General features: G+C 34.7%; 1 long non-coding RNA gene and 1 pseudogene across 1 annotated transcript in view; both read right to left on the reverse strand.

Annotated features, from left to right (window-relative positions):
* The window catches only part of LOC110207385 (uncharacterized), a 70620-nt gene that overhangs the window by 49927 nt on the left and 3053 nt on the right, over positions 1 to 17640 (reverse strand). The window lies entirely within an intron of this gene.
* On the reverse strand, positions 11494 to 12541 carry LOC144454076 (olfactory receptor 2D2-like; annotated as a pseudogene).

Consider the following 17640-nt stretch of genomic DNA (forward strand, 5'->3'; position numbering starts at 1 on the left):
GAGTGTAAATAGCATCAGCATACTGCCTTCATCAAGGGAATTTTTCATTTAATGCAGACTGTCATGATGAATTCATTCCAGGCTAATTTCTGAGGGATTTGAGCTGGTGATAGAGACACAGCTCCCATATGAAAACTCATCTGCCTAGTTCCATTGCCAAGGGTAGAGCTCTGGCATGTCAGATTTGGTGGACAGGTGTTCTCAAAACAAAAGAGTACAAAGTCAGAAAGGTGCATAATTCAATTTCCTTAAATATCCAATATCAAATCCTCCCTTCTTCTGTAAGCCTGTCCACTTTGCTACTTGTCTGTCCTAAATCTAGCATTCTCACCTGGACAGCAGAAATGAACAGGAAAATGTTTCATAGCCATTGAAGAGACTTCAAATGCAGAATATAGAGCAGACAACTTAGAAGTAGCTTTTGGGAAGGATAGAAAACACAGTGATTTTTTCCAGAAGTCAGAGAGCACATTTCAAGTTCTTGTAAAATGGACAGGAAGAGAGAAGAAAGATAGGTAAGAGGAAGGGGAGAAAAGTAAAAAAAAAACTGGTTCAAATCAATTTTGTCCATCAAAGATATATCTTTGGTGGTTCTGAGTACTTTCCTTTCTATTAAGGGATGATTCTTTGAGGATAGTGTCAGTTTAATAGGCTATAGTTTCATCTGGTCTCAGGAGCATCTAATGTGCTCTGGAGGATTCCTCCTCATTAGGTAGACCTGATACTCTATGTTTCTATTCAGGATAGCTTTCAGGTGTTATCAAGGGGGATATTATAATGCAGATGACTCAAAGCTACATCCTCAGCTCTAAACTCTGAACTTTTTTTCTCTAATTCCCCATGTTCTTTGTGACTTCATAGGGATGTGCATAGAAGGATGACTAAATAACTAAGGATGTGGCCTATTTGAGTTTTGCTATGATACCAGACATTTCATCTGTTTATGAGAATATATATATTTCTAATCCTAAATTTCATTCTTTCTTTTCCTAAGGGAAATGCCCAATTATATTCACCAGTGTAATTTCATGATCTTGATGATACATGAATATTTGAAATCAAGAACTAGAATGAGAGGATCTCAAGGTTGGTGCTTCAGAGGTCATCTAGGCTGGCCCAAATGATCAAATATGCCTATAACATCCTTGACAAAATGTCATCTTGGCCATGCTTGATTGACCAATGTGATCTTACTACTCCTGAAGTCCCCCATTCTATTTCTGAACAACTATTAGTGATTTAAAGAGTCTTTTCTTTTTCAAAATTAATTTATTTTGAATTATCAACAATCACTTCCATAAGCTTCTGAGCTTCATATTTTTCTCTCTCTCCCTAACTACATCCCTCCCCAAGACGGCGCACAATCTGGTATAGGTTATACATATACATTCCTATTAAACGTATTTTCACATTAGTGATGTTGTAAGTGAGAATTAGAGCCAATAGGAGGAACCACAAGAAAGATAAAACACAACAGTAGAAAAAAATAGCAAATAGTATGCTTCTATCTGCATTCAAACTCCATAGTTCTTTCTTTGTGGATAGCATTTTCCATTATGAGGCCTTTGGAGATGTCTTAGATCCTTGTATTGCTGAAAAGGGTTAAGCCTATCAATGTTAGTCATCGCTCAATGTGGCCATTACTGTGTACAACATTTTTCTAGTTCTGCTCACTTCACTCACCATCAAACCATACAAGTTTTCCAGGTTTTTCTGAAGTCAGCCTGTTCATCATTTCTTAAAGCACAGTTGTATTCCATTACATTCATGTACCACAACTTGTTCAGCCATTCACCAATTGATGGGAATCCTCTCAATTTTCAATTCTTTTCACCACAAAAAGAGCTTGCTATAATATTTTTGTACATGTGTCTTTTCCCATTTGTTGATCTCTTTGGGATACAGCCCTAGAAGTGCTATTGCTGGTCAAAGGGTATGCACATTTTTATAGCCCTTTGGGCATAGTTCCAAATTGTTCTCCAAATGTTGGATCATTTCACAACTCACCAACAATGCATTAGTGTTCCAATTTTCCCACATCTTCTCCAACATTTATAATTTTCCTGTTTTGTCATGTTGGCCAATCTGATAGGTGTGATATGGTACCTCAGAGTTGTTTTGATTTGCATTTCTCTAATCAATAGTGATTTAGAGCATTTTTTCATATGACTATAGATGGCTTTAATTTCTTCATCTGAGAACTGTCTGTTCATATCCTTTGACCATTTATCAATTGGGGAATGGCTTGTATTCTTATAAATTTGTCTTAATTCTCTATATTTTTAGAAATGAGGCCTTTATCAGAGACTGGTTGTAAAAATTCTTTCCCAATTTTCTACCTTCCTTCTAATCTTAGTTGCACTGGCTTTGTTTGTGCAAAAACTTTTCAATTTAATGTAATCAAAATTATCCATTTTGCTTTTCATAATGTTCTCTATCTCCTGTTTGGTCATGAATTCTTCTGTTCTCCATAGATCTGATAGGTAAACTATTCCTTGTTCTCCCAGTTTGCTTATGGTATCAGCCTTTATATCTAAATCATGAACCCATTTTGACTTTTTTTGGTATATGGTGTGAGATTTGGGTCTATGCCTAGTTTCTGCCATACTCTTTTCCAGTTTTCCCAGCAGTTTTTTCAAAGAGTGGGTTCTTATCCCAGAAGCTGGGGTCTTTGGGTTTATCAAATAATAGATTACTATAGTCATTGACTACTGTGTCTTGCATATAATTCTACTTTCCACTGACCAATTTCTTAGCCAGTACCAAGCAGTTTTGATGATTGCTGCTTTATAATACAATTTAAGATCTGGAATTGCTAGGCCACCTTCCCCTGCATTTCTTTTCATTAGTTCCTTTGATATTCTGGACCTTTTTTTCCAAATGAATCTTGTTATTATTTTTTCTAACTCTATAAAATAATTTTTGGTAGTTTGATTGGTATGGCACTGAATAAGTAAATTAGCTTAGGTAGGATTGTCATTTTTATTATATTAGCTTGGCCTACCCATGAGCAACTGATGTTTTTCCAATTATTTAGATCTGATTTTATTTGTGTGAAAAGTGTTTTGTAATTGTGTTCATAGAGTTCCTGGGTTTTTTTGGAGGTAGACTCCTAAATATTTTATAATGTCTACAGTAAGTTTAAATGGAATTTCTCTTTCTATCTCTTGCTGTTGGGCTTTGTTGGTAATATATAGAAATGCATGATTTATGTGGGTTTATTTTATAGCCTGCAACTTTGCTAAAGTTCTTTATTATTTCAAGTATTTTTTACTTGATTCTCTAGGATTCTCTAAGTATATCATCATGTCATCTGCAAAGAGTGATAGCTTTGTTTCTTCTTTGCCTATTCTAATACCTTCAATTTCTTTTTCTTCTCTTATTGCTAAAGCTAATTTCCAGTACAATATTGAATAACAGTGGTGATAATGGACATCCTTGTTTCACCCCTGATCTTATTGGAAATGCTTCTAGCTGTCCCATTACATATAATGCTTGCTGAAGGTTTTAGATAGATGCTATTTATTATTTTAAGGAAGACTCCATTTATACCTATGCTTTCTAGTGTTTTTAATAGGAATGGGTGTTGTATTTGTCAAAAGCTTTTTCTGCATCTATTGAGATGATCATGTGGTTTCTGTTTTTGGTGTTGATATGCTCAATATGCTGATAGTTTTCCTAATATTGAACCAGCCCGTCATAGTGTATTATTCTTGTGATAAATGCTGTAATCTATTTGCTATATTTTTTAAAATTTTTGCATCTATATTCATTAGAGAAATTGGTCTATAATTTTCTTTCTCTGTTTTAACTCTTCCTGGTTTAGGTATCAGCACCATACTTGCATCATAAAAAGAATTTGGTAAGACTCCTTCTTCACCTATTTTCCCAAATAGTCTATATAGTATTGGAATTAATTGTTCTTTAAATGTTTGATAGAATTCACATGTAAATCCATCTGGCCCTGGAGATTTTTTCCTAGGGAGTTCATCAATTTGTTCAATTTCTTTTTCTGAGATGGGGTTATTTAAGTATTTTACTTCCTCTTCTGTTAATCTTGGCAATTTATATTTTTGTAAATATGTATCCATTTCACTAAGATTGTCAAATTTATTGGCATATAGTTGGGCAAAATAGTTCCTAATTATTGTTTTAATTTCCTCTTCCTTGGTGGATTCACCCTTTTCATTCTTGATACTAGTAATTTGGTTTTCTTCTTTCTTTTTTTAAATTAAATTAACCAAAGGTTTATCTATTTTATTGTTTTTTCATAAAACCAGCTCTTAGTTTTATTTATTAGTTCAATAGTTTTCTTAATTTCAATTTTATTAATTTTCCTTTGGTTTTCAATATTTCTAATTTGGTGTTTATTGAGGATTTTTAATTTGTTCTTTTTCTAGTTTTTTTAGTTGTATGCCCAATTCATTGATCTCCTCTTTTTCTATTTTATTTATGTAAGCATTTAGAGATATAAAACTTCCCCTGAGAACTGCTTTGCTGCATCCCGTATGTTGTCTCATTATTGTCATTCTCTTGAATGAAATTATTGATTGTTTCTATGATTTGTTGTTTGACCCAATCATTTTTTAGGATTAGATTATTTAGTTTCCAATTATTTTAGTCTATCTTTCCATGGCCCTTTATTACATATAATTTTTATTGCATCATGATCTGAAAAGGATGCATTTAATATTTCTGCCTTTCTGCATTGGATTGTGAGGTTTTTATGCCCTAGTACATGGTCAATTTTTGTGTATGTGCCATGTACCACCAAGAAAAAAGTATATTCCTTTCTATCCCCATTCAGTTTTCTCCAGAGTCTATCATACCTAACTTTTCTAATGTTCTATTCACCTCCTTAACTTCTTTCTTGTTTATTTTGTGGTTAGATTTATCTAGTTCAGAGAGGGGGAGATTGAGGTCCCCCACTAGTATAGTTTTGCTGTCTATTTCTTCCTGTAACTCCCTGAACTTCTCTAAGAATTTGGATGCTATACCATTTGGTGCATATATGTTTAGTAATGATATTACTTCATTGTCTATGGTGCCTTTTAGCAGGATGTAGTTTCCTTCCTTATCTCTTTTGATTAGATCTATTTTTGCTTTTGCTTTGTCTGAGATCAGGATTGCTACCCCTGCTTTTTTTTTACCCATAATATATTCTGCTCCAGCCTTTTACCTTTACCCTGTGCATGTCACTCTTTTTCAAATGTGTTTCCTGTAAACAACATATTGTAGGATTATGGTTTTTAATCCATTCTGCTATCCACTTCCATTTTATGGGAGAGTTCATCCCATTCACATTCACAGTTATGATTACTATCTGTGTCTTTTTCTCCATCCTTTTCCCCCATTTATGCTTTTCTTTCTCCTTTCTCTTTCCCCCTCACTAGTGTTTTGCCTTTGAACACCACCTCCCTTAGTCCAGACTTCCTTCTATTAGCCCCTTTCCCTTTCTTCCCCTTTACCTTTACTGCTTTTTCCCTCCCTTCTATCCCCCATCCCTATTCTTTCCCATTTCCCTCCTACAGCCTATAGGGCAAGTTAGATTTCTATACCTAACTGATTATGTTATCCCTTCTTGAGCCAAATCTGATGAGAGTAAGGTTCAAACAATGCTCTCTCCCTTCTTTCCCTCTGCTGAATAGGTTTTGTGCTTTTCCTGTAATGTAATTTACCCTTGTCTGCCTCCTCCTTTCTCAGTACATTTTCTTAGATCAGATTAATCCACTTACTTGGATCCATTTAACCCACTTGATTAGTTTTTTTATCATTACATCAAAGTCAACTTATATCCACACCCTTTATGTATGCTCCTTTAACATGGTGTAATAATAATACAGTTCTTTTATCTTTCAGTCGCATTTATCTTTTTATGTCTCTCTTGAGTCTTGTATTTGAAGGTCAAATTTTCTGTTGAGCTCTGGAAGGTTTGGAGGTCCCCTATTTTGTTGTATATCCATCTCCTCCCCTGAAAGATCATGCTCATTTTTGCTGGGTAGTTGATCCTTGGTTGTAATCCAAGCTCTTTTGCCATATGGAATATCATATTCCATGACCTATGGCCTTTTGATGTACAATCTGGAAGGTCTGTGTAATACTGACTGTGGTTCCATGATATTTAAATTGTTTCTTTCAGGCTGCTTGCAGTATTTTCTCTTTGACCTGGTAATTTCAGAATTTGGCTACTATATTCCTTGGTGTTTTCAATTGGGGATCTCTTTCTGGAGGTGATCAGTGGATTCTTCCTATGGCTATTTTACCCTCTGGTTCTAGGACCTCAGAGCAGTTTTCCTTAATGATTTCCTGAAAGATACTGTCCAGGCTCTTTTTCTCATTGTGATTTTTAGGTAGACCAATAATTTTTAAATTGTCTCTCCTGGATTGATTTTCTGAGTCAGTTGTTTCACCAGTGAGGTATTCTCCTTCCCCATTTGTCCAATTGTATTTTTTCAGAACTTGTTTTCTTCAGTGTACTTTTTTTTGAGTTGGCCAATTGTATTTTTTAAGGACTTGTTTTCCACAGTAGTAGAAGCTTCCAAGTCTTATGTAATCCTTACTGTGTTTTCTTGGTACTTAAACTAATATTTCCTGAATGTTTGAAGCATTTTTTTCTTTCATGTGGGAGATTTGAATTTTAACTATGACATTCTTTGGACTTTTGCTTATGGGGTTCCTTTCAGAAAGGGATTGATAGATCTATTCTACCTCCACTTTGTTATTTTTCTGCTAATAAATCTGGATAATTTCATTTATGAATTCTTGGAAGGAGAGGTTCAGATTTTAAACATCTTTTTGACTCTCATGTAGTGTAATGATTCTTAAAATCACTTTTCCATGACCTGTTTTCCAGGATTAGTGTCTTTTGATATCAGCTATGTTATTTTTCTTGTATTTATTCAATTTTTAAATTTTGCTTAATTATTTCTTGCTCTCTTATGCAATAATAAATTTCTGTTTGGTCTTTTCCAATTTCCAAGGATTTAATTTCATGGATTCGGTTTTACAACTTTGCCTTCTACTAATTCCCTGTCCCATTTTATCTTCCAGAATTTTTATTACATTTTTATCTCTTGCCTCACTACTAGTCATCCATGTGGTCCTTGTGGAAAATCCGATTTTCCCTTTGAGTCACTGCTAATTGCTACTACAATTCTTTTGGAGGAATCTCTAGATTCACAATTTTTATATCTGTTTGGTTTTTTAATTTCTCCATTGTTTCTGAATTAGGGTTATGTGCCAGAGCTAGGCTTAGCTTCCTATTGTGTTTTTGTTTTGGAATAGTCAGACCTGTTGATTTTTTTTTCCTTCCTTAGTCCCCTGGGTTTCTATTTTGACCTCTATATTCCAAGATTAGCTGCACTCATGATCTTTGAGGTATAGAGTGCTGGATCTACGAGCTTTTTCGGAGATCTCAGGACAGAGTGTTAGGGACCTCAGAGACCTGGGCCTATAGTGTTAGGGACAAAACAACAGCCACATTATACTGGCCTTTGCCCTCTGCACTGGAGCTTCCTGAGGTTTTCATGGATCACAGACTGGGATTTCTAATTACTTTGGGTCTTTGTCAGTAGAGCACTGCACTAATGTTGCCGCTGGTCACTAAGGTTTGCTTTTGTTTTGTTTTGTTTTTTGTAAATTTTTTAAATTTTAAACTGAAATACAAAATGAGAAAAGAAAAAACAAACATTGACATGTACATAGAAAACCATAAGAGAGGATTCAATATAAAACAATACATTTCCATTTCAAGAAAACATTTAAAATAAATACTACACATTGTTTTCAAAGCTGCACAGCTCTTCTTTGCTTTCTTGTTGGTTCTACTTTGTTCTTTGCTATTTATACTTTATTTTTATTTATTGTTCTTTGCAGTTTTTACTTTATTTTCCCCGTCCCCCCAAAAGATAGCTACAATTAGGCATGGATATTTATATATATATATATATATGCATGTGTATGTATATATCTATATCTATCTATCTGTCTATCTATATATATATGCATGTGTATGTATATATCTATATCTATCTATCTGTCTATCTATATATATATATATATGCATGTGTATGTATATATCTATATCTATCTATCTGTCTATCTATATATATAATATACACACACACATAGATATCTATAAACATAAACACATATGTACACATATGAACTCATACACACATATGTAAAACCATACTATGCTTATTTTCACCTGTCATATATTTCTCTGAAGGTGGATAGCACCTTCCATCATAGTTTCAAGTCTTGCCATGTTTTTTCTAAATCAACCATCTCATCATTTCCTACACCACAACAATATTCCAACCCAATCACATTCTATCTAAGTTTGTCTATGAAAGTTTTTTCCCCAATTTTCTGCATTCCTTTTATTCTTGGCTATGTAGATTTTATTTATACAAGAAAATTTTAATTTAAAATAATCAGAATTGTACTTTTTCATTTCAACAATGCCCTCTCCCTTACAATATAGTTTAAGGTCTGATACTGCTGAACCTACTTCCTTTACATCTTTTTTGCTGGTTTCTTTGAAGTTCCTGACCTTTTGCTCTTCCGAATAAACTTTGTTATTATTTTTTCTAACTTAGAAAAAAAATTTAGTAATTTAATTGTGATGGCATTGAATAAATAGATTAGTTAGGTAAAATTGTAATTTTAACAATTACTTTGGCTTTACCTACCCATGAACGATAAATACTACTTCAATTATTTAGATCTGAATTTATTTGTATAAAAATTGTTTTATATTTATGTTCATATAGTTTCTGTGTCTATTTTGGCAGGTATATATATGCTCGGGTTTTTATACTGTCTATTTATTTTAAATGGTCTAAAACAATACTGAACAATGTTGCTGGCACATACTGTAGTTTCTGTATTTTTTACTTGATTAAAACTATTTTACCTTTAACTTTGTCTTAGATTATGATTTTTATCCCTGCTTTTTTACATAATAAATTCTACTTCTATCCTTTATTTTCTCTTTGTGTATATCTGGTCACTGAGTTTTGTAGACTACATGTGTTCCTGGGCCACTCTGTGAGGTTACCTTGTGTTAGGAGGGTCCCTGTCCTATTGTCTTTGGATATCTTTTTGATCTCTTTTACAGATCTGGGGTAAAAGAAGTCACTCATTGTAGCTTCCTACTGGATTTCTCTATCATTATTTGGTTGTGCTTTGTTGGAGTATACATGTAGGCTCAGAGTGATCTGCCCACCTGCAGGCAGAATTCTGGAATGAAAGACACTTCTGTTAGATTTTTGTACTTAATTTGTTCCCATGATCAATTTTTCTGTTTTTAAACCAATCTGATTTTTTTAAATTAATGATTGCTTTGTAGTATAATTTTATATATGATACCACTAGGTCCCCCTTTTTGTTTTGGACTTTTCCTCCCCCATTACAACTTTTTAGATAACCTTTTATATCATTGATCTTTTTTTTTTTTGGAAAATTTATTTTTGTTTTTTTTCCCCCTAGATCTATAATAGGAGTCAATAAACTTTTTGCATCCTGGGCTCTTTTGGTAGTTTGGTAAATCCCTTAACTTCCTCAGAATAATGTTGCTAAATGCATAAAAAAAATACATAGAGAAACAAAGCAAAAAAAATGTTAATGATAATAAATATGTAATTTTTCCCTTCCAAGTTCACTGAAGTGCTGAACTTTCATCAATTACCCTGCTTAAGAAATCACAGGTGTAAAAAACAACAACAACAACAAACCAGGGGTGTAGAAAATAATCTTTTTAAAAATTTGATTGGTATTATACTAAATAAGAAAATTAATTTGTATTGTATCGTCAATTTTATTATGTTGGCACAACCCAATGATAGAAATTAATATGTCTTAAATAATTTAAACCTGTCTTTATTACTATAAAGAGTGTTTTATAGTTATTATGTATCTTCCTAGATGGATTACAGAATATTTGATAGAGTCTGTAGTTATTTTAATCAGAATTTCTTTCTCTCTTCCTGCTGGATTTTTGTTGGCAATATACCAAAGACCTAATTAGTTATGTGGATTTATTTTATTTCTGGCTACTTTACCTAAGTAATTACTTCAATTTTTAATTGAATTTCTAGGTTTTTAAATTACATGTCATATCACCAGCAAAAAGTGATAATTTTGTTTCCCCTTTAATCTTGCTCATTCTGACAGTTTCTTTTTCTTGTAATATTGATATAGCTAGCATTTTTACAATTACCTCAAATAACAGTGATGAGAAATGGCACTCTTGCTTTGCATCTGATGCTGTTGGAAAGGCTTTTAGCATTTCTCCATTATATAATGTTAGCGCTCACTGTTAGAATGATACTATTTACCATATTAAAGAAAATTCTATTTATTCCTGTGCTTTGAAGTGTTTCCCCCCAAAAAAGTATGTTATATCTTGTCAAAACTTTTTTCCACATTTATTGCTATAGCCATATGATGTTTATCACTTTTATTGTTAATAAGGTCTCTTATGTTTATAACTTTCCTAATATTGAACAGACCTAGAATTTCTAGCATAAATTCTATTATTCTTTGAACTAATCTTCACACAACTTGCTTTTCACTCTCTTAATCAGCATAATCTGCATACACTCCACTTTATGATTTCCCCTCTTAAAAATGCTACATTCAGTAAAAAGCTCAGCTGTCCAGATAGAGACTAATAAAAAATGTCACTAAAACCTTAAACAATTTTAACTTTTTTCCTTAATATTACTACTTTAAGATCGCGTTAGAGAGGCAGGATCACTTAGTAAATATGAACCAGCCTCGCTGTCAAGAAATGTGGTATTTATGTCATAACTATTGGCAACGTGACCCAGTCCAAGTCACTGTCCAACTCCATCCATGTTCCTGGTCAACTTTTGTGTAAGACAATGTATCTTACAATATTTTCCAGTTTTCATTTGCAGAAGGAATTTCATTAGAGTGACAAAATGACAGATGCATACGATATCTAAAAGGTTAGGTGAATATTTAATGTATCTATCGATTAGATTTCCAGTGGCCTGATTGCATTTCTTTGTTGCCATCCATCTTCATGCCACAGATTGCTCTGTTCTCCAAAGTCTAATGTATAATTTCTAGGACTTTTACAAATTTCACATTGATAATACTCTTCCCTGAGTTTTCCATATTATCAAAACTCCACCAAATCTATAGAGAGATTGATGCATCACTACAAGTTTATCTCAGTAATTGAATCATTGTAAGGATGTACGATAAATATACATACATACACACACACACATACATACATATATATGGAAGCAACTAGGTGGTATAATACTATTCTGGCAATCAGGAAGACTCATCTTCATGAATTCAAATCTGTCTTAATAGCTGTGTGACCCCAACAACATATACATAAACATGTATATATAGGTGTATATGAATGAAATAAAAGGACTATATTTCTTCATGCATTCTTTAATACCAGTCATAGGGAAATGGTAATTTTCTGCCAGAGGGCTAAATGATAAGGGTTGCAGGTAAGAGATGTGGTCAAACGTAGTTATATCACAGGAATCAAGATTCCTTCCTATTTATTGCATTTCTGAATGCCCTCATTACATCCTTATTCCTTAGGCTGTAGATGATAGGATTAAGCATAGGGTTTATGACACCATAGAATACAGCAACATGCTTTATCTGCTCCCTTGAGGACTTGGATGTCATGTAGGAAATTATCAGTGTACCATAAAAAAGGATGACCGCAAGAAGATGGGAGCCACAGGTAGAGAATGCCTTGAGTCTTCCTGAGGTTGTCTTCATCTTGATGACAGTCACTATGATAAAGCCATAGGAGACCAGGACCAGGGACACAGGTACAAGAAGAATCACTACACCCATGAAGAAAATGGCTATTTCTGCTTTATGAGTGTCTCCAGTTGCCAGCGTCAAGAGAATTGGAGCATCACAAAAGAAGTGAGCAATCTTATTGTCTCCTTGGTAGGGAAGGCATACTGTGAATATAGTGTCAACTGAGGATGCTACAATGCCAGAGATCCAGCACCCCAGTGCCAGTTGGGCACATATACTCCCTGTCATGATGAGACAATAATGCATGGGATTACAGATTGCTAAGTACCGGTCATAGGACATTACAGCTAACAAAGAACACTGTGTTGCTCCAGAAACAATGGAAAAAAATATCTGAGCTGCACAGCCCTTAAAGGAAATGACTTTCTTCTTAGTTAACATGTGGACTAGGGCTTGGGGAACAATGGAGGTAGAGCTACCAAGGTCGGCCAGAGACAAGTTGCAAAGAAAAAAGTACATAGGTGTATGGAGCTGTGAGTCACTTATAACCAAGTAGATGAGGAGTAAACTCCCAAGCACAGTACCTAAGTAGACTGCCAAGAACAATACAATGAACAGCAGCTGAGTCTGAGGGTCATCAGAAAGACCCAGAAGGAGAAATTCTGTCACCCAGGTACAGTTTTTTTGGTTCATTTTTGATCGTCCTATTTCTTTTGAAAGCAACCAACAGATATTTGATGTAAGGGTGTAACCTTAGTATCATTGAATCTTAGATTTGAAAGGGACCTGTGACATCATCTGGTCCAATCTTCCACTAAACCATCAACATCCACCATAGTAATATTTCCAAAAATCATTTTCACTGATGAATGATGAACCTTAACAGAATAAAGCCATTTCATTGTTTGACAGCTCAAAACATTAGAGAATATTCCTTTATACAAGAAGCCAATGTTTACATATATCATGGTGTAGTAAACAGGATGTGACTTTGCTAATTTCTGAATCTTATTAACAGGCATAATTCTGCTGCCAGACAGTGGCAAAGTTCCAGGAAGGAGATAAAAGGATCAGGGAATGATCAAGTGGAACATCAAGGCAGGATGATCATGGTAATCTCTGCCTTTAGCTTCCTTTCCTATCATTTGTATTTATGTGCTTGATTGGTAATTCGTCAAAAAGCCTTAATGCAAATACTACTAGTCGGGGACTAATGGGTAATGATCACCCCACTTCTCTCTTCTCCTACTTAATGCTAATACTAATCTAGCTTCTTACACTTCATGCTCTGTGCTAAACCACTCCTCCTGCCCCTGCCCCAACAAATTCTGCAATCTAATGACACTGACCTCCTTGATATTGTTCAGACAAGAAACTCCACCTCCCATCTTTGGGAATTTTTCAATGGCAGTTTCCCATGACTGGAATACTCTCCCTTCTCATCTCTACCTTCTGACTTCCCTCACTTTCTTCAAGTCCTAAATAAGACCCCACATTCTGCAAGAAGCCTTTCCTGTTCCTCCCTTAATTTTAGTGCCTAGTAACTGTTAATTATTTTCTATTTTTCCTGTATCTAGCTAATTTGAATATAATTATTTACATGTTGTTTCTTACTTTAGACTGTGATTTCCTTGACATCAGGGACCCTTGTTTGTCCATCCATCAATAAACATTTATTAAGTGCCTGCTATGTGCCAGGCACTGTATTAAGTGCTGGGGATACCAAGAAAGGCAAAAGACAATCCTTACCTTTAAAAAGGTCACAATCTAAAAAAAAAAAACCCAAAAAAACAAAAGGGCCAAAATCTAATGGGGAACACAACACGTAAACAACTGTGGACAAACAAGTTATATAGAAGACAAATAAGAAATAATCAATGGTGGGAAGATCTTAGAATAAGAGATATCTGGAGTGGCTTCTGTAGAAGATGGGATATTAACTGAGAATTGAAAAAACAGGAGATAGGGATGAGGGGATAAAGCATTCTATGTGTCAGATATAGCCAGTGAAATTGTCCAGCTTTTCTCAAGGAACAAAAAGGAAGTCGATGTCACTGGATTGAAGAGTATATGTGTGTAAGAAAACTTGAAAGGGAGAGAGGGTCTAGGTTATGAAGAGAATTGAACATCTAACAGAGGATATCATATTTCATACTGGGGGTGATAGGCAACCAATTGAGTTATTGTGTAGGGGTGTCATGTGGTTGGGCCTGAGGGGCCTGACACAGAGTAATTGCTTAATGCTTTTGACTGAGCTGACAAATCACCTCAAATATTACTTGCTACCTGATGGTTTTCCTGACACCCCTATTTGGTAATGACTTTTCCCCTATATCCTCATATAACTTTTTTTTGTAATAATCACATAAAATTATATCTTATGTATTCCTTTTTGGAAACTTACCTGTTTAATGAGTAAAAAATTCTGGAGGGAAGATACTGTGTTTTATCTACATTTTATGTTACTTCAACTTCTAGCATATTGTTCTGCTCAAAGTAAATATATAATTAATATTTGCTGAATGTTTGAATCCCTGGCATCAATTTAATGAAGATCTGAATGAATACTTCTGAAACCATTGCTTATCCTCTAGGAAGCTCTCTGGATGAATTTCAGGGCAGGGCCCAACAAAGTTTGCTACTTCCTCAGTGACATTAGATAAACTGGGAGAATAGCTAAAAGAAATTCAAGGGGTTATGGCATAGATTACATCACTGAAGAAGAAACTCACTCAGGGTCTGTGGCTACTTCATCAATGCCTTGAGCTGTAGTCTGCATTGTTCTTTTTACCCATATTCCAGGGTTAGTAGGAACAAACAGTGGCTAGGCAGGAAGAAGGCGAATTATTGTTTAAGATCCTCCAAGGTTTGATTTCAACAAATCTCAATATGTACAGTAGCCTTTGTTACTGGTAAATTTAGAAGTATTGCTCTGAACTGAGGTATTTTCTCATGGAGAAAGAGTGTTCCCTTTGGGGAACCTATCAGGAGGTCACTAGGGAGGCTATGTGGAGTTTATGATGGCTTCTACAAAACCATTCTATGACACATAATTTAGTGGAAAGTGCACTGGATTTGGAATCAGAGATGTTCAAATTTCCCCTTGCTACTTAACGTTCATGGGATCTGGGGAAAATCACTTGATATCTCTTTTCTCCTCACCTGCAAATGAAAGAGAATACATGTGACACTTCGAGATTTACATCTGTCATATGATGATCCTTTCTTGGGCATTTAACAGAGATTAACTATATCATTGAATGTTTATGGTTTCCCGTATGATAGTTTTTAAAGAGTAACAGAAATTTTGGGGACTCCAGAGGAAGAGCTTTCACGTATTTAGGACTTGAATGTACTTATCTATTCCCTTTCATGGTTGTGATGATGTGCAAATATTTTTCAAATGATACATAGTATATGTATCCATTCCCTTGCATCCTATTATGAAACTAGATTTGATATTCAAATATATATGAGTGTGTGCATGTATGTATGTTATACCTCATTCAGTAATTATCTTTTTCATGGCGTTCTCTGTTTTCTTTTTTCTTCCTCTTCCCTCTTCCTTTTCTCTCCTATCTTTTAATCTTTCTCTCTCTCTCCTTCATTCCTCTCCTGTTCTCTTCTCTTGCTCTGTCTCCTCCTCTCTTTCTTTTCCTTTTCCTCTTCTTTCCCTTTCTTCCCCCAACTCTTACTTCTCCTCTCCTCCCTTCTCCTCTGCCTCCCCTTCCTCTTCAGGCTCTTTATCCTCTTCATCCTCTCCTACTCTAGCTCCTTCTCTTCCTCCTCCACTGCTCCTCTTCCTGTTCCTCCTACTCTTTCTCTCTCTGCTGGCCTTTGCTGATTAAACAATCATAACTTCAATACCTAATCTGAATGCTACCCTCTTGGACTCTTCTTCTGGTGTAACTATAATAGGAATGTGCAACAAAAAGGAGATGGCTTACTTAATACCACTCCCCTCTTGGTCAATCTTTCTACATAAAAGAATTGAATATCCCAGCACACAAGGGACTTGGCAGATGGGGCTTCAGTTTTTTCTGTATCCTTTTTCCCTCTTGCTATTCTTGAATACCTAATATCTGTAGCAATTTTCCAAATCACATTTTTCTTTTTGCCAAACCTTTTTTTTAAGGCAATTGGGGTTAAGTGACTTGCTCAGGGTCACACAACTAGTAAATATCAAGTGTTTGGTCGGAGGCCAGATTTGCACTCAGGTCCTCCTGATATCAGGGCCAGTGCTCTATCCACTGCGCCACCTACTTGCCCCCTTTTAGCTAAACCTTTCCAAAAAATAAACAAAGCTAATTTGGTATCTTCTCTACTTTAAAGAAGCCACATTAGCTCTCAGTGACTATTTCTTTCTTAAATATTCAGAAACAAATCTTTTCTAAAAAAAATATGCTTTGGAATTTCATCTGGATTTAAAGGGAAGCTCTATTATGTCTAATTTATGTACTCTCTTCTATTTTTGAAAACTGGAAAAATATTTTCCTTCTTCTGACCCTCTGAACATCCTCCATGATACTAGGTTATAGAATTTAATGAAATAGAATAGGAATACAGGAATACAAGCAAACAGGCAGGCAAATTCCACTCTGAATTAACTTCCAAAAACATTTAACCTCAATTAACCTAAATATTTACATTTCAGATTTGCAAATATGGACAAAAAGTACTAGAATATATATTTTTGAAGGCAGTTCCTGTTTCATTTTTTTCACATTGTATCTGCAACATCTAACACAGTGCATGACACATAACAGGTCCCTTAATTAGTGTTGATTTATTGCAGAAGATAATGATGGGAACAAAGTATTGACCTACAATTGAGGTGAATTGGAAGAAGTGGCCCCACTAGTGGAAAGAAGCCCCACATCAGGTTATGGATTGTTGAAATAATTATCTCCCTGCATGTAATACTTATATTAGGAGTCATGGAATCCTGTCCCCAAACTTCTCTTCCACAATAATGTAGATCATTTGATTATGCAAAGAAACATTTTTGCCTTGAATTTCATGCCTCCATATTAATATTTTATGGAAGCAGGTAAAATGAATTTTAGGACATTCCACACCCAATGTTATATACAGTTCAATGAGAATTAATTGTTGAAGTTGATGCCCAGTGCATGTATGAATTCCAGCACTTCCCAAGAATCTAATAAGACAATGAATATGAAAATGCCTCATATCCTCTAAGGAGCTTTGCACTTATACTCCAGAGTGGCTAACAACCAATTCAGAAATATATCAAATTTCAATTTTTTGGTTACTCTCTATCCTCTACCTTTATCACCCACTATGATGCTCTTCCTCCTACTCACTGAAAAATAGCAATCATATTATTATTATGGGTCAATAAACTACCTGATGACCTATGGGAAACCATCTGATGCATTATCTTTCCCCTAGCTCTTCCTTTCTAATTACACCAGAAGGTTAATCTCTATCTCTGTCTTTGTGTCTGTCTCTCACTTTTCATGACTTTACTTCCTTCTACTTCCCTTTTCCCCCAAACTTTCTTGGACTTAATTTTATTTGTGAATTAATATATTGGCCAACAAGCTTGTGCGAATCATGCAGGTGATTTAATGAAATCAAGAAAATTGGAAAGGAACCATATTTTGAAATAAGTTTAGACAAAAAAAAGAATGTAGTCTCATCATCACCTGAAGGTCTTGTGGTTTCTAAAATAATGTTTTTAAAACCTTCCCAAATAGCTCTGATCAATTCCCATCCTCTTCTAATTCAATCTAAATTTCTCGAGCAACAAGTCTCTAGGAAAAACAGACTCTGTTATTAAAATTTAGGGTGCTGCTTAGTTTTATTCTGATGATTTCAAATGTGTTATCTTCTATT

This window comes from Phascolarctos cinereus, unplaced genomic scaffold (assembly GCF_003287225.1).
Source record: "Phascolarctos cinereus isolate Bilbo 61053 unplaced genomic scaffold, phaCin_HiC Scaffold_2;HRSCAF=192, whole genome shotgun sequence".
NCBI lineage: Eukaryota > Metazoa > Chordata > Mammalia > Diprotodontia > Phascolarctidae > Phascolarctos > Phascolarctos cinereus.